The 22,333-nt window shown below is 48.1% G+C and overlaps 1 protein-coding gene across 13 annotated transcripts in view; it reads left to right on the top strand.

Annotated features, from left to right (window-relative positions):
- Window positions 1-3,413: 3,413 nt before the first annotated feature.
- MICAL2 (microtubule associated monooxygenase, calponin and LIM domain containing 2) overlaps window positions 3,414-22,333 on the top strand; it is a 142,490-nt gene continuing 123,570 nt past the window's right edge. For 9 of the 13 annotated variants that reach the window (XR_005217438.1, XR_005217437.1, XR_005217439.1 and 6 more), the window contains exon 1: window positions 3,414-3,560. The gene's annotated coding sequence lies outside the window, so the exon portion shown is untranslated. Of the gene's footprint in view, window positions 3,561-8,591; window positions 8,649-19,976; window positions 21,915-22,333 lie in introns of those variants that run through there. The other 4 variants (XM_037839944.1, XM_037839943.1, XM_037839945.1 and 1 more) reach the window with 4 other exon arrangements.

Raw genomic sequence — 22,333 nt, 5'->3', positions numbered from 1 at the left:
CTACTGTGGAAATAAAAGGAAGTCAGGCCTGACACCCCCAGAGCCATCACGGAACACTAACAGGTGGTATTACGGATTGAATTGCATTCCCAAAAAACATGTTCAAGTACTAACCCCTGATCCCGTGAATGTGAATTCATTTGTAAACAGGACCTTTGAAAGTATTATTAGTTAAGATGAAGCCAAACTGGAGCAGAGTGGGCTCTTATTCAATACGACTAGTGTCTTTATAAGGAGAGGAAATTTGCACACACATACACACACACACACACACAGAGCGCCATGTGGTGGAGGCAGAGATTGAGTTATACCACCACAAGCCAAGGAACGCCAGGGATTTTGGGGCACCCACCAGGAGCCAGGGGACAGGCATGGTGCAGATGCTCCCCTTTAAGAGGAAGCCTGGCCCTGCTGACACCTTGATTTCTGACTCGAGCCTCCAGACTGTGAGACAATAAATTTTTGTCATTTTAGCCAAGCAGCATTTGGTACTTTGTTACAGCAGCCCTGGCAAACAAAGACAGGTGGATAACTGATGATGACGAAGACCACCAGCTGTATTTCTTTCAGAGGGAGGGAGGCATGTTGCTGCTGAGATCTGCTGCTATTGAGATGAAGATATTTTGGGGGGCAAATCTGGGCCTTCCTCTCTTCCTCCCTCTGATGCTAATGTGGCCATCTGCTTCTCCAAGACAACCACCACGAGCACACATTCACCATCCTGGAAGGGTGGGCTGGGGAAGTGGTTGTTATTAAATATAGAATGTTGAGCTGTTACATGAGCAGGTTGCGTTTACCTGGCATGCTAAGAGCTAGAAAGGGGTGTTGGAGACCCAGAACCTACTAACTCACTTTGTGACCCTAACTCACTCTGCCTTCCCTTCTCTGGGCCTCTGTTTGTGTGTGTGTCTGTGTGTGTTTCTTCTTTACTTAATTTGTTAAGGGAGGGGCTTAGATAATATTTACTTTAATGTCCATCCAACATCGCATGATCTTGTTTTCTTTGAAGAACTTAGTTGTATAAACTCCCAGATATAATCACAGTCCATCAGGATATCCCATAGTTGGTGCCAAAAGCTTGTGCTTTGTCCAAAGAAGGAGGGATTGTGACTTTCTGTCCCCATTCCTCCCTTCCCTTCAACTGATGTTGGGTAGTGATCAGAGAGGTCGCCAGCTAGGGTGGTTTGTATGTCATGGTGAGAGACACTGAACGCAGCTTCAAGAAGACCCAAGACTCATCTCTCTCCATGTAGTTAGCCCTGATCGGCAATGAGCCTGCCCTACATTCAAGGAAAACTCACCCCTCAGCCCTCAGCCCTAGTTAGCATGGGTCTTTCTTTTCTGAGCCCCCTGAGTTAAAAGGTTTGGGGGCAGGGTAGTGAAGAGGAGATAGAGGTCCTGGGAAAGCATTGATAAGTTTCATTCTTTGATTTGCTAGAACTTATACACTAAGCAGTGCTATCTCTGTTAAACTTGGTTGGCCCACAGTGTTCCTGAAATAGTGGTAGACTTGTTTTAATTTGAAGGGAAAATGCTGTGCTATAGATAATGTGATGGGAATTATAAAACATAAAAGTAATAAAGAATACAACTCCCATAGCATCATGTCCTCCTGATTACTAATCTGCTCACTATAAGCTCCCTGCACAGAAACCATACTTAGCTCACAGTAGGGTGTGGTGAATGAATGGATGGCTCTCTCTCCATCTCCCTCCCCAAAATGGGTGCCTCAGGTCCAGGCCAGTAATGGAGACCTTATGTCCAATGAAGTCAAGCTCAGACATAGGTAACACTTTCCTGAAGCTCCTCTCTATCTTGGGTTTTCTATACTGTGCAAATTAGCTAGGGCCAGGCCAGTTAGGTATCCTCTCCCTGACAGTGCCCAGGCCTGAGCTCAACAGAATGTTTGGATGGACTGAGGACAGGTCTGTCCCCAGAGTAGTGCCTTCAGGGATGGACCTGGGCTGCCCAGCATTCCAGAGGCATGGGAAGGGCTGTAATGGTTACGTATGCAGATTCTCGAATCAGACAGGTCTTGGTCCCAATCCAGACTCTGATACACTTACGAACCATGTGGCCTGGACAAGTTGCTTTCCCTTAGTTTCACATCTGTAAAAGGAGATGATAATAAAAATACATACCCTAGAGAGTGATTGTCATGATTAAATGAGAGTAGGTGCATAGAGAGCACTCCAACTAGTATCCCAGGCAGAGTTCCACCAGAGTGGAGTCAGTGCTGACTGAGGCTTGCAAACCAAGCAGGAATGACTTTTGCTGGAAAGTTCATCTGTAGGAAGTTGGACTCCGATGGTGCTAAGAGGGCTGCAAGGTAGGACAATCCCCAAGAAAACCTAAAAGGCCAGGGGTAGGATGACAGAGGAAGGAGTAGGGGAAACTTAAGTTCAGAGTGGAAGTGGGAGTGGGGCAAACTGCTCTGTTTGCACTTGCCTGGAGAGGAAGCATGGAAACTCTCTCTGCCCAAGCCAGACTGTCTGTTCCCCTCCCTCTAGTTCTCCAGGACCACTTGGAGCTCAGATCAAAGAACATTTTTTGATACCTACGTTGGGGCCTGTGATGGGCACTCAGCTCCAGAGGTGAGACATGGTTCCTGCCCATGGGAATCCTTGTTTCATGATCATTGCTACCAGAGTATTCCATACAAGGTGATTTGCAGTATTCACCATTTGTAAAGTTGCTTCATATTCTTTACCAGGATTTTTCTGTGAATGGTGTGGATCTAGCCTTGTGGGCAGTATGGACAACTCGGAAGGTGGCCAGTGCAGAAATTATGCTATTTGAAGCCAAGAGGAGAGGATGCTTGGGCAATTTAGCCAAGGTAATAAAGGTGATCTACACCACTGCCTCTCTTCCTATCAGCTTTAAGATAAGCAAGGCCAATCCTGGTGCAGGTAAGAGCCTCTTAGCAGGGGGTCTGCTGAATCTGAGGCAAGGGGGCATATCCATAGGGCGACATAGTCAGTACTGGAAGCTCTATGCTGCTCTGCATGTCCAAAAGGGAACCCAAGGATTGCCTTCCAGTGCCTGGGCCATGGAGCGTAAGGCGCATCCCTTGCCTCTCCCTTGACACCAAGACACAGCACCGGGGTTTTCATTTCACGGCGCCACCAGCCTCGCCCCCCATCAGGTCTCAGACCTGCGCTAGTCAGAGTGGGAGCACCTGACTGCTCCCTGAGCGCCGCTCCCGGCTGCAGCCCACGTGCGCCGGCAGCAGCCGCGGTGACAGCCGGCCCCGCGGGGGCGGGGCGGGGCGTGGGCGGGGGAAGGCTCCGCGCCGCGCTACCATTGGCCACACGGCTAGGGCTGGGGGCGGAATGACGCCCCCGGGATGCCTTGTTATTGGCCGCGATGCAGATGGAGGCTGTTCCCAGCCCCGTCTGCAGCGCCGCGCAGATCTTCAGGCGCTCGCCGGGCTGAGCGTGCGCGCGGCAGCCCCGCTCGCTTCCAGCTCTGCAGGCGGCCGGCGGGTCCCGACCGTCGCGCCCGCTGCCTGAGGCGGACGCAGGCGCTGACCTGAAGCCGGGCGGCAGGCGCGGCTTTCGGTAAGGCGGGGGCGGCCCGGGGCTTGGGGGGGCGGGGGGAGACGGGGGATGAGGGCGGGCGTGGGTGAAGACCATCTCCCGCCTTAAAGGCACCTCGCGGGACGCCCGGCGAGCAGGTGGCACTGCCCGGGAGCGCGGGACTGCCCTGACCAGTAGCCGAACCGATTAAAAAGCGATTAAAATCCTTCCACCCCCATCCCGATCTACCCTGTACTCGGCTCTTCAACACCCGAAACCTGTAATTCTGAGCCTAAAAAATTCCCAAACCTCAGCACAGAGTGGGGGCGATGCGCCAGCGGTTCCGCCCGCCACCGGGGGATAAGACCATCCCCAAACATTGCTCCCCATGGTTTGGGCTCCGCGCCTGTCAACGTCCCTTCACTGGGCGCTTTTTGTTCTCCTCCCTCCATAATAACAGGAAGTTAAGTTGGGTCAAGAGCCTAGTGGCCTCGCCGGCTGAAGGCTGGGACCGGGTCTGAGACCCGGTCTGGGGCCGGGGCCGGGGCAGGGTTCGGGACAGGGTCCCGGCGGGGCAGTGGCCGGAGGGGCCGCGGAGCTGTCCTGTCTGTGCCGCGCGCTTCCTTTGCAGCCCGCGCTCGCCCCAGGCCCCGGGACACCCTGCCCGGGCTTCCTGGGAGCCCGCCCGGCTGTTGCTCTGCAGACACTGGGGAGCGGTGGGGTCTTGCCCTCAGCCTCTGCCGCCGCTTTGGCAGGTGGGGTGCACTGTATCGAAGGCCAGCCTCGTGGGCAGAGCTGGGAACGGCCTTTGCTGGATGGGGAAGAGGCGTGTTGAAACCAGAGTCAACGCGTGTCTCCTTCCACATTGTTTATTCTGAAACCTGGGTTCTTAAAGCGGAAAGAACTTTTACCTCGAAGCGTGTAGGGCCCTAAGGAGCCTGAAGGTGGTGTACCTGCCCTCGGCTGTCAGTCTGGCCTGCTCTCCAGAGTCTTGCATAGTTTCTGTGAGGGATGGTCACTGATCGGGCCCTTTGTGGACACATCCAGCAGGAAGAAGGCCAGTTGGCCCGGCCCTCTGAACGTTTTCCTCCCTGGGTTCCCTGGCACCTGTGCCCCCTCAGTGAGGTCCCCTCCCCAGGGGCAGAGAACCCAACAGGTCTGCCTCCTGCCTGCAGGGCAGCCTGCCTGAAGTCCTGGAGATTCTGCCAGTAAGAGCACGCCTTCTTTAGGCAAAGGGAAGACATTTATTAAGTACCTACTGGGCTCCAGGCCCTGCCCTGTGGCACTATGGTAGTCAATTTCATGGTTATTCTCCCCAAACTCTGAGATGTCAGTGTTGCTCTCCACGGTTTAGAAATGGGAAAAGAGAATCAGAATAAGAGCCCAAGGTCACTTAGAAAGTGTCTGAGCCAGGATTGGAGCCGGGGTCTGTCAGCTCTAAGCCCAGTGCTTTCCTGCTGCCCCGTAACTGTGGAAAGTGGTGTCCTGCACTGTGGGAGGATGGCCCCCATGTGTGCTGACTGGAGGCTCCTAGCCTCTAATAGATTCTGTCTACAAGGATGTCAGTGGATACTTCTTTGGCCAAGCACTTGGAGCTAACCCAGGTTAGTCCATGTTAGCAACCCGCCAATCCCCTGCCCACCCTGCCCTCCAGTCAGGGGCCGTGGGTGGTGCTGGCCATGATGTGATGGCAAAGGATTGACTGCTTGCATGTGGGTGCTCTTTTTGGGGGAAGCCTGCTCCCCAACCCCCCACCCCACTGACTTGGCCTCACTTCAGAATGTTGGGATGGTCTAGGAGGATTATGTTAGCTGAAATAACCTCTACCTTAGGACAGATTCTAGTTTTGTTTTTGGTGTTGGAGTGTACTGGTTATGATTGTGGGGTGATTGAGAGCCACAGTTTGAACACACCGTTCTAAAAATTGACTTCACTTTTATCCCTTCCTCCTTCTTTCTTCAGTTCCAAGTCTCTGGCTTCCTGCTCATCCTCCTTTTCCAAGGGGAAATCATGATTATCCTCTTAACGACCAGTTACACTTTAATAGAAATCAGCTTAAGGACTGAGGCTGGCTGTGTCTGTGGCCAGCCATTGGAGGCCCATTCCCAGGAGCTGCAGGGAGCAGAGTTGCAGCCAGATAATCCCCGATTCCCTCTCTGGGCATGGTTAGGGTAGGTCTCGAGTCTCCCTGCCACCATGTCCACACACCCCTACCTGGGTTTGCCTCCCAGCTGTGGACCTGCCCTCTTCACTCCCCGCTGCTGAAAGGTGGAAGTCCTGCTTGTTGGTAGAGAACCTTGGCTGTGGTGGGGAGTAGGGTAGGTACAAGAAGTTTGGGGCTCTGTATGGCTAATCTTAGAAACCTCCCAGGACTAAGGGTCTGTGTTTGAAGAGTAGGGAAGGGAATACTGTTCATCATGCTGGGGCTTTTCATTCTTTATCTCTTTAGATCCCTACATTAACTCTTTAAAGAAGTAGGTGGGTTATTCCCAATTTACAGAAAGGTCAAGACTTGCTTCCCATCACACGGTTAGTGAGTGACCCAGGTGGGATTCTGGCTCAGTCTGTATGGGTGAGGTCTGTATGTGGTGAATTAAATGATATGGTAACTAGGGAAACCCTGTGCTGTCCTCTGAACTTGGAAGGCTTGGCGTGTGCAGCTCCCTGCTACTTAATATTTTCCACCTTATATTGTACTTATTTGTGAATGTCTTCTCACCCCACTGTAAAATGATATTTAGAACACTCATAAACTTGAGTTTTTATTTTCTGGTTCCTACAAGTCCTCCTTGCTCTTTGTTCTGTATTCCCTTAGCCTTTGGTATCTATCTCTATTAGCGTATCCTCCACAACACACTGCAGTCCTCTATTAAAAATTATTATGAACATTTTCAGACGCATAAAAATAGAGAGAATAGTATAATGATCCCCTATGTACTCATTACCCAGCTTCAACAACAGTCATCAATGCCAGACTGGCTTCATCTCTCTGCCTCTTTTCCTCCCAATCCCTTCCCAAAGTAATTCTTTGGTATCATTTATTCATATTCAGATTTCCTTGATTGTCTCAGAAATGACCTTTATAGTGAGTTTGTTCAAATCAGCATCCAAGCAAGGTCTTCCTGTTACATTTGGTTGTTTGTCCTTTTATACCTATTTTAATCTGAAACAGCAACCCCCCTTTTTAAATGGCCATTAACTTCCATTTTAAATGGCCATCTCTCCTCACCCCCCATCCTACCCCACCTTGAGAGCAAGCCCTTTGACCCTGGAGTCTGCTTCTTGTGCATTGCCAGGTCCCCAGTGCCCGTGTCTGGGACATGGCTGTGCTCAGTTACCATCTGTTGAATGTGTCATAGCCAGTCAGGAAATGTGTTTTGAATGAATGAACTCTGTCGTGGGTATGTGTGACCACTCGTGTATGTGTTTAGATAAGAGGTTAAAAAGAGATGACGTGCTCCCATGTGGCGGTTTCCTCAGCAAGCGTTAGTTTGTAAACATCCTGAAATAATAGGGGAACTATTTGCTGTGCTCACCCTCACCACTCTGGTTTGTGGTGGGGATCCCAGACAATTGCATTTGTGCCCTGATCAGCAACTGGCCTCCCCAGATCGCACGTGGGGCTGACGGGGACTGAGGTCACTTTTGCCCAGGCTTTGAATTCTGATGTATTCAGCCACAGTAATTACCACGTTATGACCCAGGCACTTGGTGTCTGGACTTGTGGACTGCTCTGTACACCTTCTGGAGTCTGCCTTCTCTCTCCACGCAGCACTTCTTCCCCTATGCCTTCAAGGACGCAGAACCTTCTCTAACTGCCTCCCATTGACTGAGCTGTGGAGTCTTTCTCAAATCATTATGCATCTGCAACTGGGGTGGGTTGGAACAGAAAATTAACATTGACATTGATGACTTTTAAGTGTCTTGTCTGAATTTGTTCTAGAGAGCTATATTACTACTGGCATTTTTGTAGGCAACACAATGAAGGAGACCAGAGGCTCAGGAGGGAAAGAAAAGATGTGCTGGCTTTTCTTAATCATGCACTTAATACTTGGATTCCTGTTGTCAAATCTCCTTAAGGGTGTAGGGCCCTTTGACAGATGCCTTTTTTACTCACCCAGTAAAGACCCCCAGCAAACAGTCCCCCAAAGAAGGAGGGTGTTTTTGTTGTTTGTTTTTAAAACATAGACAGCCTTTTCCACTAGGAAGAAATATAAAATTTTTAGTATTTCTCTCTAGGTGGCAGAGTTGTATTTTTCCCTCTGTGTTTATCTTTTAACTTTTAGCATTTTTCCAAAATTTGTATATTTTACATTTGTAATAGAAAATCTAAATATTTATCCTCCCACCCCCACCCCAATAAAAAGGACTTCCTTCAACCGATTTGAAGTGGGTAGACAATTATTTGTGTTTGGTGCAGTTATACACATGGATAAGACCACAGAGCTGTTGAGATTTTGATATTTGTTGGATCATTATTTTAAAGAACATATCCCAGACCTCCTAAAGGTTAAAAAATATAGAAAGAAAGGCGGAGCTTGGAAGGAGTGAGATATAAAACCCCTGTAGCCCCACCCTCTTTCCCATTCTACCTCCTCCTTTTCCTTTCTGAGGAGTTCATTTTGGTATACAAAAATGAAATCTTTCTAATGTTGGATTTCATTTTTGATTTGATTTTTTTTAATTAGGGGAGACAGGAACTGATAGTAGAGGAAGACAAAAACGACACAGTGTGTTAAGACAGGCAGGGGCAAAGGTCCAGACTCCAATGACCTGTTTTGTCTCCTCGGGCAAATGTCTAATAGCTGAACTCCCCTCTCGCCTGACTTTGTAGTACCCTCACCCCTCTATCCACCATTTTCTGTTTTTACCCTGCAGTCTTCCTAAGGTAGAAAACATGGCTGGTCTGGGCTGATAAAGCTCCTCCTTTCTAAAGCACTGATCATTGGGTCTCAGAAACTCAGAGCTGACAGGACTGATAGAGGAGGTGGGTCCTCCAGTCACAAACAAGCCTTCATTGCTGGATTATGTAAACACTGAGTCTGATTTTCAGATGCTTTCTTTCTCTGTTAGTCATTGAAGAAGTGTCCATCCCTGTGTCCCAAATGAAGAGCCTCTTACGGTTACCAGGTATGGCATAGTTTCTTAAATGTGTTTGCTCTCTACCTGTCTATGCATCTAAATATTACTACAGTTCATCACAGGAACAACTGTCTTGTCTCAGTGGTTTCTGGCATGGGAATGTGTCTGTGGCTTACTCTGGTGTTTTTAGGAATGGACTTTTAATTTATTGTGTTCTTTATTTAGGCTAGTGTTTCTCTGCCCTGAGGGTCAGGGTAATTTCCCTGGCTCCTCCTCCTGCCTCAAATCCCCTTCTCCTGGTGACTGTCCAGATACCTTGTAGCACCTGCATTCCTTCCAAGGCTTGGTCAGATTTCTTTTGGGGGAACCCAGAGGTAAGGGCAGGTCCAAGAAACTGGGACTATATTTCCTATAGGTTTGTGGCTCAGTTTTTTTCTCCCCTTTTGGGTAGTGGGAGATGTTCAGTGAAGATCCCTTTTCTGCTGACAGCAAGAAGAAGGTAGCAAGGAGTTGGGTGATAGGCCCTAGTCCCTGAGCTGGTGCAACAGCAGATTTGTGGGACATCTGCAGACCTGAGGTCCTGACAGAGGTGGTGTGAGAGTCTAAGAACACTCCGTTCTGGCTTTGTCACTATAGTATCAATATGTTTGAGATCTTCAAGCTTTGAGACATAGAAACTACTTCTCTGCTGTTGGAACCCTGAATGGCCGGCCTTGGCCACTTATCAGAGAACGGACTTTATCTAGTGAAGATAAGCAGGATCTCAGGCTTTAGTGTGTGCTAGGGGGGCCAGGAATAGGAGGTGTGGAGAGGATGAAGAAGAACCTGGAAACAAGTCATTTGGGAAAGAGCGACTTGGACCTCATGGCTACTTAAGTAGATCTGTTCTCTGGAGTGCAGTGGGCTCAGGGTCCATCTAGGGCTTGGCAGAGCTGCTGGCCCCTCTGGTGGACAGTTGGGCATCCCAGGAGGAACAGAATGGAGTGTTGAGGTGGCTGCTGTAAAGTCAGGGTGCTAGTTGCACCACCCATCAGGAAGGCTTGACTTGCACAGCTTGATGCAGAGATGTTAAGAGTGTGAGCTCCCTGCATGGAGGAGGGGAGTCTGATAGCCAGCTGAAAGGGAAAATGGAATAGAGGAATAAGCATAGAGTCACAAAGGCATCTTTCCAGACCCTCAAGAAGAGGATTCAGTCAGTCTTTTTCCTCAGGGAATGTCCTGTGGGGTTCCTGCAGTTGAGGTTTTGGGGATTTTCTGTGTACATGCTGGGAGAGCTTCATGGTCAGACTCCCAGCCATCTGCCTGGGGTTGTGGCACGTTACTGTTGTGAAAGAAAGAGGCGGCTCTGGAAGAAGTCTCAGACTTCTTCTGGATTCCAGAGTTGCCAGCAACCAGGGGACCCAGGAGCTCCTGCTTGGTCCAGGTTCCGTCTCCATCTTGAGCATGTTTTTTATCTTGTACCTGATATCTTGGGCTCTCTTAAAATCTACACACTCACTCACACATACATACCTATATGCATGGTAACATATTCACTTTGAGCAAAAGGGAATTCAATGGAAAGTAAGTTTCTTTTCTTACCCTGTCCTCCAGCCCTCAGTGCTGTGCCCAGTCTCCTGGATCCTTCCAGAGATAGTTTAGGCATATCCTTGTGCCTTTTCCCTGCTTTGCTCCTCTTTGGGCCTGCTGGGAAGCTACCAGGATATGAGGTGACAGGGCCCATGGGGCTGCCCAGACTCAATATTTATTTGGGTCAGTTCTAACTGTTTCCTCCTCTACCCTACTTTGTCCCCTTTGTCTCTTAGGAACCCCCTTGTGTTAAATTTCTGGTTGCAGAGAGCCTGGGCACTGAGATGAAACTTTAGGGGCATGCTCTGGATGCAGGTGATATAGTGGAAAAACCATGCTGACAGACCTAGGTTTGAATCCTAGTTCTATCATTAACCAGTCTTCTGACCTTGGGCAAGTCAATCTACCTGAGCCTCAGTATTCTAGTCTGTAAAAAGGAGGTGATGACACTTACCTCAAGGGATTGGTGCATGGAAGAACTTAGAATATTTGTGAAGTACTTTGCATAGGTAGGCACTGAAAAAATGCCATTTTTAAGGAGTGACCTGTTTTCAGAATGAATGACAACTGGCATGGATTGAACCCTCTGGATGGGTTCCAGGAAATCCTTTGGGTGGATTCTAAGCTTTTATTTCCCTGAAAAAGCAGCCAAATCTTCGTTTTCTTCCAAGCCTCTCCATACCACTGCCTTCTCTGTCCCTCTGCTCCCCTCCTGCCTTCCTCCCTGGGCTCTGCCTCCCCCAACTATGTCCTCCATCCTCAGTTGGGAGCAGGCGGTGAGCTGGATGCGCAGGCAGCCTGGAGAAGGCTGTTTATGGCTGCTCTCTGGGCTGTTTGTGATGGATCTCTTCAGAAGCTCCTAGCAGATGGGTGTTTATTGCTGAAACCTCATCTTTATCTTCAGCATTAGAGAAGAGAGAGGCTATTTTTAAAGCTCTTTAATTGGCATGGCTGCACAATACAGCTTAGATTGCCTCCAAGTGTAATTCTTCATTGCTCTTGCTCTCTATCCACTTTGAAACCTTTCAGATCCAGCCTGAGAGACCTTATATGTCCTGATTTTAGAGCAACATTTAAATTTAGCTGGCAGTTGCAAGCTCTTAAAAAGGTAGGCCAGGGAACCAAAGGCAACCAGCTGACTTTCTTTTTCTGGGTAGTTCAGACAGATGGCGTGAGTGAGAGTAGCATTTCTGTGCCCATAGAAACCAACACCTTCCCCCACTTCTGCCCCTTCCTTTCCACCTGCGGTGGGAGAGGCCCACCCTCACATGCCACCTGCTGAGTGCCTGGGAGGCCTTTAGTGTCACCTTTCCCTTTGGACTCAGGTAGGGCTTAAGGTCAGGAGGGAGAACTGGGGTAGTTTCAAATGACACTGACCTCCTGGGAGAAAGAGGCAGAAATTGTGAGTCATAGAATCTTGGGATGTCAGAGAGTTGGAATAGCCTTCTGGAATTATCTAATTCTGACCATGTCACCTTGTTCGACCTGTGGGGAAACTGAGGCACAGAGGCTTCTTGATACTGGGCATAGGCCAGAGAGGTGCAGTTCCTTGCTCAAGGTCACCCAGTTGGGTCAGAGTCAACTGTTCTCCATCCACCGGTCCAGCTCTGACTCTTGTGATAGTTTTCCATTTTGAAGGACAGGGCCTAACCCTCCACCCCCACTCTTTCTACCAGCTTTTGGCATTCTTTGAATTTAGGATGTGGACACTTGTAGCACTGGCAAGATCTTTCTTTATCACAAATACCTCCCCCAGAGCTTTGGGGCTTAAAATTTCCTTTAAGGACCTTTGTTTCCAGTCCTTGTCTCCAGAGGGCCTTTGTTAAAAATATAGAATTTATCCAGGAAGAACATCATGTCAGTAGAGATTAGTTTATCTCTGCGTAGCTGTCAGCTGAGAGCTGAACCTTGAGAGAATGGGGTGTGGGATGAGTCAGCTGGGAATAGGTGGAGGAGGGAATCCAGAAAGGATTGTAAATAGGGTGCTGTCGGGAGGCCCTTGAGCCATACGGCCAAGGCTCGGCTCAGTGTGCAGCTTTTGTGCTCTGAGCACTGGAGGTACATGACAGGAGTAGAGTGCACAGCTCAAGCATGGAGGGAGGTGCATTAGACAAGCACACTGATACCCATATACCAAGGTAGGGACATGCTGTGGAGAGTCTTATGATGTGGGGGAACCAGGGAGACTTCTTGGAGGAGGTAGTTCTTTGGTGGCTGAGATGGGCCTTAGAAGATAGGGTTTCCACAGGCAGAAATGGAGCAGAGGTAATAGGACAAAGAGATGTGGAAAAGTGAAGGCACATTTGGGGTGCCAACATGGTGGAAATATAGTGACCTAGAGAAGCTGTGGAAGCCAAGGCTGAAATCAGGCTGGCTCTGAGGAGTGGAGAGTCTTGAGTGCAGCAGGTAAAGTGGGGTGGGGTGGGGAGGTATGGAGCAGGCAATGGGGAGCCACTGGAGAAGGATGATCAGAGCTGTACTTCAGGCAGGTCAGCTTGTGCATGATGAGGTTATGGGGGTTGCTGGGTTGAGGATCTGTTAGGATACCTGAACTGTCCTCCAAGCACCGGGGGTGCACAGTGACTAGACAACGGCTGTTTTCCTGGGCCCCAAGTAAGGCCTTATCTGTCCCTGTTTTTTTCCCTCTGGTCTTCTGTGTGTATGGGGTCAGATGGGCAGCCCTTTCTTTCGCTTTATAAGGAAGGCAGCCATTGTGGAACTCCTCAGTGAGGGTCTTGGTATAGGGATGTCTGACACTTTCTGCAGTGTCAGCCAAGTGTGCCTGATCTGTGCTGTGTAAAAAACAGTAACTGCTCCCCTTTTCAACACCTTGCTCCAGAGAAGTCCAAGGTCAGTCTTCCTTGCTATAGGATAAGTCTTCCACGCTGATCATTCCCCTTCCTCAAGGTCGGTTTGAGGGGGTGAGACCCTCTGGGGTGGGGAGTTATGGATAAGGAGTTCTAGCTACCTGCCTGCCATGTGGGCGAGGCAGCATAGCTGGGATGGGGCAAGAAAGACCTTGGGCAGCCCTCTCCTCTAAAGGGACGACTTTTGAAAGTATTGTTTCTGCAGGCATCAGATGCTGATGAGCATTGGCGGTCATCACATGGGCTTGGGAGGCCATGCCCTTTGATGTGACGCTGATTTACCCTTTTTGTGGGCCAACAATCACCTGAAATCCCCTTCAGGTGGGTCCAGCCTTGGATTTCTGATGCACAAGTTGAGTTTACTTTCCCAGTTGTCGGTGGGCTTGGGGCAGGTTGGTGGAGCTGGGCTGGCCTGGACTTGATGATGCTGTGAGCTGGAAGAGGTGCGGGTTGGTTGACTCTTGGCATTTCTCTCAATCTTCTGGACATTCTGGCTGTGGGGAAGCGGATAAAGGCTGAGTTCAGCTTCTGCGTGCTCCCCAGTGATAAGCTGGTAGGTGGGAGCATAGCAACCTGGTGGGCCTACAACTTTGACATTTGAGCAGAGCTTCTGGCACCTGTTCTCTGCTATATATGTCTCAAATACCCCTTTTCTTTATGTGATGGAGTACAATTGCTCCTGCAAGCAGAAAATGGCATGAGTTCAGTGGGAGCTGTTGATGGGGGGTGGGGGAGCACTGAAATGGCTTGCTTTCTTTTTTGATTCTTCCTAGCACCAGTGCTACCAACGAGACTAAGTTGGTTTATCGGTTGATCATGCATTTAGCCATCCAAGGCTTTTGGAGTACTCTCTACTTGTCACAAACCATAGGCTTTCAGAGTTGCTGTAAAACCTTTTTCAAGCCTCTTATTTTCTCTGAGGCTTGGGTTTCTCTTCTGTAAAACAGGAGTGATGATACTCATCTCACAGGGTGGTTGTGAGGATTAAACGGAGTAATGTGTGTCAGACACCTGTCGTGGCGCCTGGCCCAGAGCATGCACACAGGTGGCCTCTGCCCCACCGCCCACTCCTGAGTTGGCCCAGAGCCCAGCTGCAGGCAGAGAGGGTTCTTCTTGGCCTCCAGCCTTTTGTTCAGCACTGTTCCCAGTGTGGCCTTTACCCTTCAGAAGTGACTTTTTAAGAGCTTGGTTCACCAGAGGCCCTGTGCACAGAAGAAAGAGGGGAAGCCTGTCCCTTCGTGGTGAGAAGGTCTTCTCAATACAAACATGGAACTTGTGGGCTGGAATGGCCTTATAATCAACTAGTGGGGGCTTGATCTCTCCCCGTGACAATCCAGCCTGGGTTTGCAGACGGGAGGTGTTCTGTCCCATCTTTGGACACCCCTTCCTGTCACCTCCCTCATGGCTTCCTATAGCTGCTGGCATTTGGTTTCAGTTCTTCGCCCTTGATTCCATGCAGAACGTTTGATTTTTTTTAAATCAAATCTATGATACCATCAGTTGTAAGATGTACCATTATTATATGTACCTTCTGCTGCCAGTTAAATGATGAAACATGGCTTATCACTTAAAACTTTTATTTTATATTTACTGAGCTCTTTCAGATCTTAGACATAGGTTTTTATCCCGTCTCACTCTTGCATGTACGTAAAAAGGAAAATAAATTGGTTAAGGTATTTCTAAAACATCTTCACTTTCAGAATCCAACTCTTTTGAATCATTCTTTGACTCAGAGTCATCAATATCCTTTTTTTTTTTTGGCACAGTATCGTCTGGTCATCACAGGTGATGATGTATTTTTTAATCTCCATTATGTCTGGAAATTTTCCAGCTGCCAACACCCATGCTGTAAGTTTTGATCATGCTGTTTGCTTGATTTTACCAGAAGGTGTCAATGGAAGGTTTTTGGTCAACAACCAGAATTTATATTCCTTCTTCAAGTGCTGCTTAAATGGTTTGGTTCCTGAAGTGTTAAGGGCTGCAGTTGTCTGGATATGCCATGAGGTGTAACAGCCAAATTTCCACATGTGCAGGCAATGACATCCTGCCTCCTGGCCCAGAGTGATTGTTAGATGTTGGAGATTATAAATTACATTCTGTTTTCAGACATTTTATAATTGAAAAAAGATGTGCATTTTCTAATCAGTGAATTATGGTATTCAAAGACAGCCCTTTTTTTTTCCTCTCCTGAGTCTTCTCCCAGATTAACAACCCAGGATGTGGATTCAGGTGTTTTCACCTTCCCTGTTTTTCTTTTCTGAACATGCTCCCGTTTGGCTTTAAGAACGACATCCTCCTTATATATTGAGGGCAGTGCCCAGAACCATATACCATATTCATAGTGTGGTGAGACCACAGCAGAAAGTCACTATCACCTCCCTAGTTCAGGACATTATACTGTTAATGCAGCCCAAGATTGAATCAGCGTTTCTTATAGCCATATCACACCATTGACTCACTGATGTTGACTTGACTGTTGAGCAGGTCTTTTTATCATTGCTGTTGCTAAGCTGCTTCTCCCTTAAACTTGTGTGGTTGGGTTTAGCATTTAAATGCAGAGCCTCCTAGTTTGTTCCTGTCTTATTCAGAAGGATCATTCCTGTTAAATTTCAACTTAAATTCATCCTGACTCCATTCTATTGAGCTCTTTCAGCGTATGTTCCATAGCATCACCCGAATCGCTGATAAAGTGTTTGTCGGGAGACAGCCCTATGTCACACTGCTAGAGACCTCCCATTAGGTGACATCAGATCTTTAATTGGCTTGCTTTGGGAATGGTTGTTCAAACAGCCCCTTGCCTGCATCTCTGCCCTTTTGCTTCCCTGACCTATGACAAGATGCCTTTTGAAGCTAGGTATTCCACACTTATTGCAGTTCTCCATCTACCAATCAAGTAGCCGATCAAAGAAAGAAAGGCGCTCACCTTCACATCACTTCTCAGTTCTCGGGGGTCTCCAAGACCATTTTCAGGTGTTCCCAGGCTGCCCCACAGAGATTGCAGTGGGACAGCTCAACCATCTCATCTGCGCGTTTTCCCAGCGCTCTGGGTTGGAACTTTCTTGAGCCAAGGGACCTGAAGTCATTGAAAATATCTAAATATCCTTTCTATTGTTGTTGTTAAAAACCAAGCTTCTCCCCCATCTCAGCTCACTTCCTCATCTCAGTGTTGGTTCTTTATTTGTCAGTATACAGATTACTCTTTTTGGCAAGAGCCCTGATGAGAACAGAGTGGGAGCTGAGGTCCATTTTCCCATGGTCCCCTAGCTCAATATGACACCACCACTCCCACACCCTCCTGTCTCCTGTTTTGCAGCCTCTGCTCCTTCCTCAGCTCCCTTCCTCTTCCCATCAGATCCTCTGGAACTGGCCCTGCATTACTGTCTCGGGATCTGTTGTGGTTCCACACCGTTCTTCCCACCTGTCAGAGGGTTCCCTGTGCAAACACAAGGCTCTTCTGTCACACTTATATAGCAGCTATGATGGGCCACGTGCTAGGGGAAGAGCTTTATAAATATTACCTCATTTAATTTTTATAACAAGCCTATGAGGTATTATCCTCATTTGCGGATTAGGGAATTAAGACACAGAGGGATTAATTAACTTGCCCAAGATCTCACAGCTGGTAGGGGAAATTTGATCTAGACAGCTTGGGCTTGGAGTCTAAGCTCTCAACCATTATGGTGTGCTACCTGCTTTCTAAAGGGCCCCCTCTTCCCATCCTCCTCCTGTTTCTTCCTCCCCATGTCCTTCCTCCTCTCTTCGCCCCTTCTCTCCCCCCATTTCTTTCCTGCCTTCCCCATGTTCGCCATCCTCCCCCTCCATCTCTCCTCCCTCTCCCTCCTCCCCCCTCCTCTCCTTTCCTCCCTCTTTCTCCTCAATTGCCAAGCTAGGATTGCATTTCAGAGAGACATAGTCATTTGAACTCCTCAGTCTCTATCTAGGGCCCTTCTAGTCTCCCAGCCACTTCAAGTTTGTTTTCTTGAGTCTCAGGCACTCATCTGAGCCTGCCCAACTTCCCCTTCTTGGACTCTTACAAATTTCAGAGGAAATGATTGTTTTTCCTCCATAGTTCCTGAGTCCTCCGGGCCACTAACCCACTTTGCCATTGTCATGGGAATTAGGTTAGTCCCGGTTTCTGTAGACTGTTCCTCTGGCAGTGAGGCCCATCACTGCTTCTCAGGTGTGGAGCTTGTAGCTAGTGGGGGTTACTGTACCATCAGGGTCGGTCCACTCCCCTCCCCCCTACCCCATCAACTCCCACCCCCCACCTCAGAGCTCCTCTCTGTGGCTGGCCTGGGGTCTGTATCAGCAATGTGACCTGCTGGTTTCAGTTCTCTCTTCACCCATGTGCTCTCCAGAATATTTCCCTCTTTGTGTTTCATGGGCTTTTCACACAGACATACACCTTTTTTTGTTATGTATAGATACTCTATCTCCCTGCCTCATTCCCCTAAAATATGGCAGAATTATTAACTGAAAAAAGCTGAATGAAGAACACTGCATATGTTCTGCTACCATTTATGTAAAGAAAAGAATGTATCTTTGCTTGTATATGTGTAAACCTTGTCAGGAACAAAACACAGTGGCTACCTGTTTCAGGTGGGGGCAAACTGGGCAGGTGAGTCCAGGAGGAGGAGGGAGACTTTTTCTGTGTACTTTTGTGCTTTCTGATTTTTGAACCCAGTAAATGTCTTACCAGTTCAAAATAAAAAATGATAGATTGGGAATCCTGAGTTGGCCACCCCAACCATGCATGGCCCACCTGGTTTGCCAGCCTCTGCCCCTGGTCCACAGGGACGTCACCTCCTCAGGTGTGACTTAGCCAGTCAAGGCCTACTCACCTTGCAGTGGGGGTACAACCAGCCCCCCCTCACGGGGAGTCTGGTGTGAGCCAGCACATAGAAGATCCATGATGAACAGGGCTTCTGCTCTCCTTCCTGACTCTCACCTCACCAAAGCCTAGAAGTCACTTGTGATTTACTACCATTTGTTCTAATTCAGTTTTCTTAAAGCTGGTGCTCAGCATGGTGCACCTGAGTCCTTAAGTGTTGGTTTTCTGGTGTGGCTCACCTAAAACTTTCACTGTGGACCCCCCCCCAAAAAAAAAACAGACACACACGCACGCGCGCGCACGCACACACACACACAAAACACACAAACTTACACCACGGTGCCCCATCCCAGTGAACTCCAGTATTTGAGGAAATGAGAGACCCTGAATCTCTGGGGTTGCCTGGAGGAATCATGTACTTTCCTTTTCCAGACCTATGGTTCCTCACAAACCGTATCTTTTCTGGTCACACACTGTCTGCCCAGCACAGGGGAGAGAGATTAGAATGGATTGAGCACCCTTTAAAAACACAAGCCCATGATGAGATTTGTAGATAACTGAGGTCAGAGCGGGCCATGAAGACAAAATTTAGGGCTTTGGGAGAGACCAGTCCAGATACCCATAACTGAGGAAGTGACCTGAATGGGAAGTGTGACTTTTTTTACCTTGGGCGATTAAGAAGCATTTATTGGGTGTCTACTATGTACTTTGGCCCTGTGCTATGGGGATGACAAGATGGTTAAGACTCAGCATCTCCCCTCAAAGTGTTTACAGTGTGCTTGGGAAAATAATACATATGTATGTAAAAAATTAAGTAACAGGAGATTTTGTTAACAGTTCAGCGCGAACATAGAAGGCAAGTCACAAAGTAGTTCATGACTCATTGCTGTATGACAGAGACAGCAGGGGGTGGGGGGAGTGTTTTCTGTGGGCTGCAGAGGGCCTGGAAAGCTTCCTGGAGATGGAGGAGGCATTTGAGCTGGATCTTCAAGGTTTGGTGGTGTGCAGATGGATAACTGTGAGAAAGAAGAGAGCATCTCTAGAGGGCATCGAGGATGGGAGGGGTTAGTTTTGGCCTGGTTTGAAGGTGAGCAGAAGGAAATGAGGCTGAGGCTGCTGGGTGGGTTTAGGACAGATGCAAAGGGCCTTCAGTATGAGAGGGGGAAAGAGAGGGAGGGAGGAAGAGAGAGAGAGAGAAAGAGAGAGAGAGAGAATGTCTGTGTGTAAGTTCAGGACAGGGATAGGAGGATGGAAGCCCAGGACCTCACAAGGAAATCTTGTTGTAAATCCCAGGGAGGGAGGTAAGAAAGGGTTTGGCCTCCATGCAGTTCCTCTAGGCACCTCCAGCTTTTGCCTGTCCTCCAGAAATGTCCTTGGGAGAAGGGGGGAGCCCAGAGGCATGCTAGCCATTCTCCCACCATTGCTCTGCCTGGACATTTTGTTTTTCGTCTCTGACATTTTAAATGTCTACACATTCATTCATTCAGGAGGTATTTATGAGCTCTTGCTCTGTGCCAGACACTTGGTGCTTGGGTTCAGCAAGGAAAAAACAACCGAGAATAAAATCCTCTACCACATGGAACATACCTTCTAATAGGGGAATAGAGACAATAAACCAGTAAGTTAAATGTATGGGAGATGGTGAGAGTTGGTGTGGAGGAAACTGAAGCAGGGGAAGGAGTTAAGGTATACTGGGTGGGGGTGGAAGGGGGAATTTGGGAGAAGGGCTGTAATTTTAAATAATAGGGTAGTTAGGGGAGGCTTCACTGACTCACCCTGTTGCTGGGATTTGCAAGCCAGCAAGCAAATTGTCTTGGGCCATAGGGAAGGAAGCAAGGCCGGGGCCTGCAGGGATCTTGAGTCCCCAGTGGATCCTCTCTGACCTATTAGGGTCTTCAGTTCTGGGCAGCAGGGAGCCTTTGAGTGTTCTTGAGCAGAAGAGTGCCATGTATAGGAAGAACGAAGAACTCCACAGTAGTCTTGTAGAGGATGGGACATAAGGGAAACTGAGGCAGGATGAGAGGCTGAGATCCCAGGAGCAGCTGACCAGGGTCTAAAGTAGTCTACCAAGTTGACTTCTTGCCTAGGTAGGGTGGGGCACAGTGGAGAGTGAAAGCAGTAAGATGAGGTGAGGATCCCATGACCTTTGCTAGCAGAAGGGGAATAATGGTAGAGCCAAATTGAGGGGAGAGTTGACAAGCAATGTACTGAAGTTCTTAGTATTTGGGTCTTGGAGTGTCACTTAAACATCTCCTCTGAGACTATCTTTCATGATTTTAGTATAGCATAGTGATTAAGTAGGTAGGCTCTGGATTTTGAATCCTGGCTAAGTGACCTTGGGCTAGTTACTTAACCTCTCTGTGCCTCAGGCTCCTCATCTGTAAAATGGGAATAAAATAGTGCCAACATTATAGGCTTGGTTTTAAGAAGATGAATGGGTTAAGGAATATAAAATAGAAAGTACCTGGTATATAGTAACTGCCTAATAAATATTAGCTTGCTTGAACATCTGATGTCTCTCTCTCTACATGTATGTGTGTATGTGAGTAAAATTAATGTGTTGGGCATATCCTTTCTTGTTGTCCTAGAGCTAAGTCAAACAAAGAAAATAATGCTTTTGAGGATGAAATGAGGTAATACATGTAATGCATTTAGCTTAGTGGCAAATGAATATTAGATGAATAGCAGTTAAAAGTACTACTATTTCCACCAAATATTATCATGAAGAAAATTATTTTCCTATGGAAATCCTTTATGTTCATAAAGTGTTCATACTCAACTATTTTATACCAGGTGCTGTATTAGGCACATTATCCCCTTTAACCTTTGCAAAAACTGCCTGAAATAAGGATTGTTAACCACCCCTTACAGACAAGGAAGCTGACAATTATACATTCCCAAGAACACACAGCCAGCAAATGGCAGAGCTGGGATTTGAGCTCTTCCACCCACCCCCAACATTGAACTACCTTTTATTATAAGAACAATTATTCCATGAATGATGTGTAAATGTAGACATTGACATATGGTTTCTTAAATCATCCTCCAGTGGGATTAGGTGTCTACAAAAAGCCTTGGGGAGTACAGAGGTATGGCGGGCTTCTAGAACAGATCAGGGCTCTGGTGTCAGACAGGTAGCCTGCACCAGGAGTCAGGAGCATTCTATGGGTGGGAGAGGCTGGGGGTGAGTCAGCACCTTCCTTCAGTGATGCAGCCCTACAGGCCTTATCAGAACCTTTCAGTCACAGAAGGGAGTTTGTCTGGGACCTTTCTTGGTTGACTCAGCCCAGTGAGGCAGCCGCTTGTCTTTCCCTGGGCCTGGGTGTGCTGGAGGAGCAGAGCTGACAGGGTTCAAATCCCAGCTCCACCATCTAAGTACCGGTCATGCAAAGCCAAGATAGGAGTTAGTTGCTTTGTGCCTCAATTTTGTTGTCTCTGAACCCATTTCATAGGCTCATTATGAGAATTAAATGAAATGAGACTTGCAAACACTTAGAACAGTGCCTGGCACATAGCAAGCACTCAGAAAGAGTTATTATTATGCTGCAAAGCCTTCCTGACCTCTGAGGTCTGTAAAAAATGTCCCAACCTCTCTGCATGATCACTCCTTTACCACATTTTGTTTTGTTGTACCCTGTAGATGTAGGCATAGCTCTCCATTTCACTAGGTTGTGAGTGCTTAAGAACAGGGAATAGGTATCGATCAATGTTTTGTTTGTTTTGTTTTTTTAAATCCCTGGATACGTGTGCCTTGAATTAGAAGGTGTTGAAAGTCTGCCAAACCAAGTTGATTCCCAGTTCTCTGAAACAGGCCCCCTCCTGCCCATCCCAGAAAGCTTTGGTCTAGAGGCTCAGATTGACTGTTCCCCCAATCCCCCTCATTATTTCCCCTTTAGTGCTTTTTCTGAAGAGGGCTTGGGAGGAGGCCTGTGACCGACATCTTTCTACAGTTCTGCTTTTATCTTCCTCCCTCCTCCAGGTCCTGTACCTTCCAGACTAAGCTCGTGGTGATGAGTTTGACCTGAGCGGACTTTCAGAGTTGCTTAAGTAATCTTCACTCCCTTTTTCCCTTCTCTGTGGGTTGTGAGGCCTGGGCTGGGACTTAGATTTTGGGCTTTGTGGGGAGTGAAGACTTTGGGGAGGGCACTGCAGCTTTATGCATTTGCAACAGTTTGTATAACAGAACCTGAGCCCAGATGTGCCCTGTAAAGGAGTGGAGGAGGCAGAAAGGGACCCATGGCTTCTCCCAGGAGGAGGAGCAGGACTGGGGGCTGAGGGTCTAGAAGTTATTGAAGCAGAGGCTTTGGGGTGAAGGAGCACTTCTTTCCTAGGAGAAAACAGGCAAATGTTCCATCCAGCTAAAGAGGGACTAAGCCCCAGGCTCAGGGACAGACTTCAGTCGGACTTCTCAAACTCCAGAGTTGTTCATCCTTAAGCAGGAGAATCTCGTGTTTAGTTCAGCTCAG

The sequence above is a fragment of the Choloepus didactylus genome, chromosome 6, assembly GCF_015220235.1.
Source record: "Choloepus didactylus isolate mChoDid1 chromosome 6, mChoDid1.pri, whole genome shotgun sequence".
NCBI lineage: Eukaryota > Metazoa > Chordata > Mammalia > Pilosa > Megalonychidae > Choloepus > Choloepus didactylus.
The sequence above is the reverse complement of the archived record's forward strand: the minus strand, read 5'-3'. Positions and strand labels throughout refer to the sequence as shown.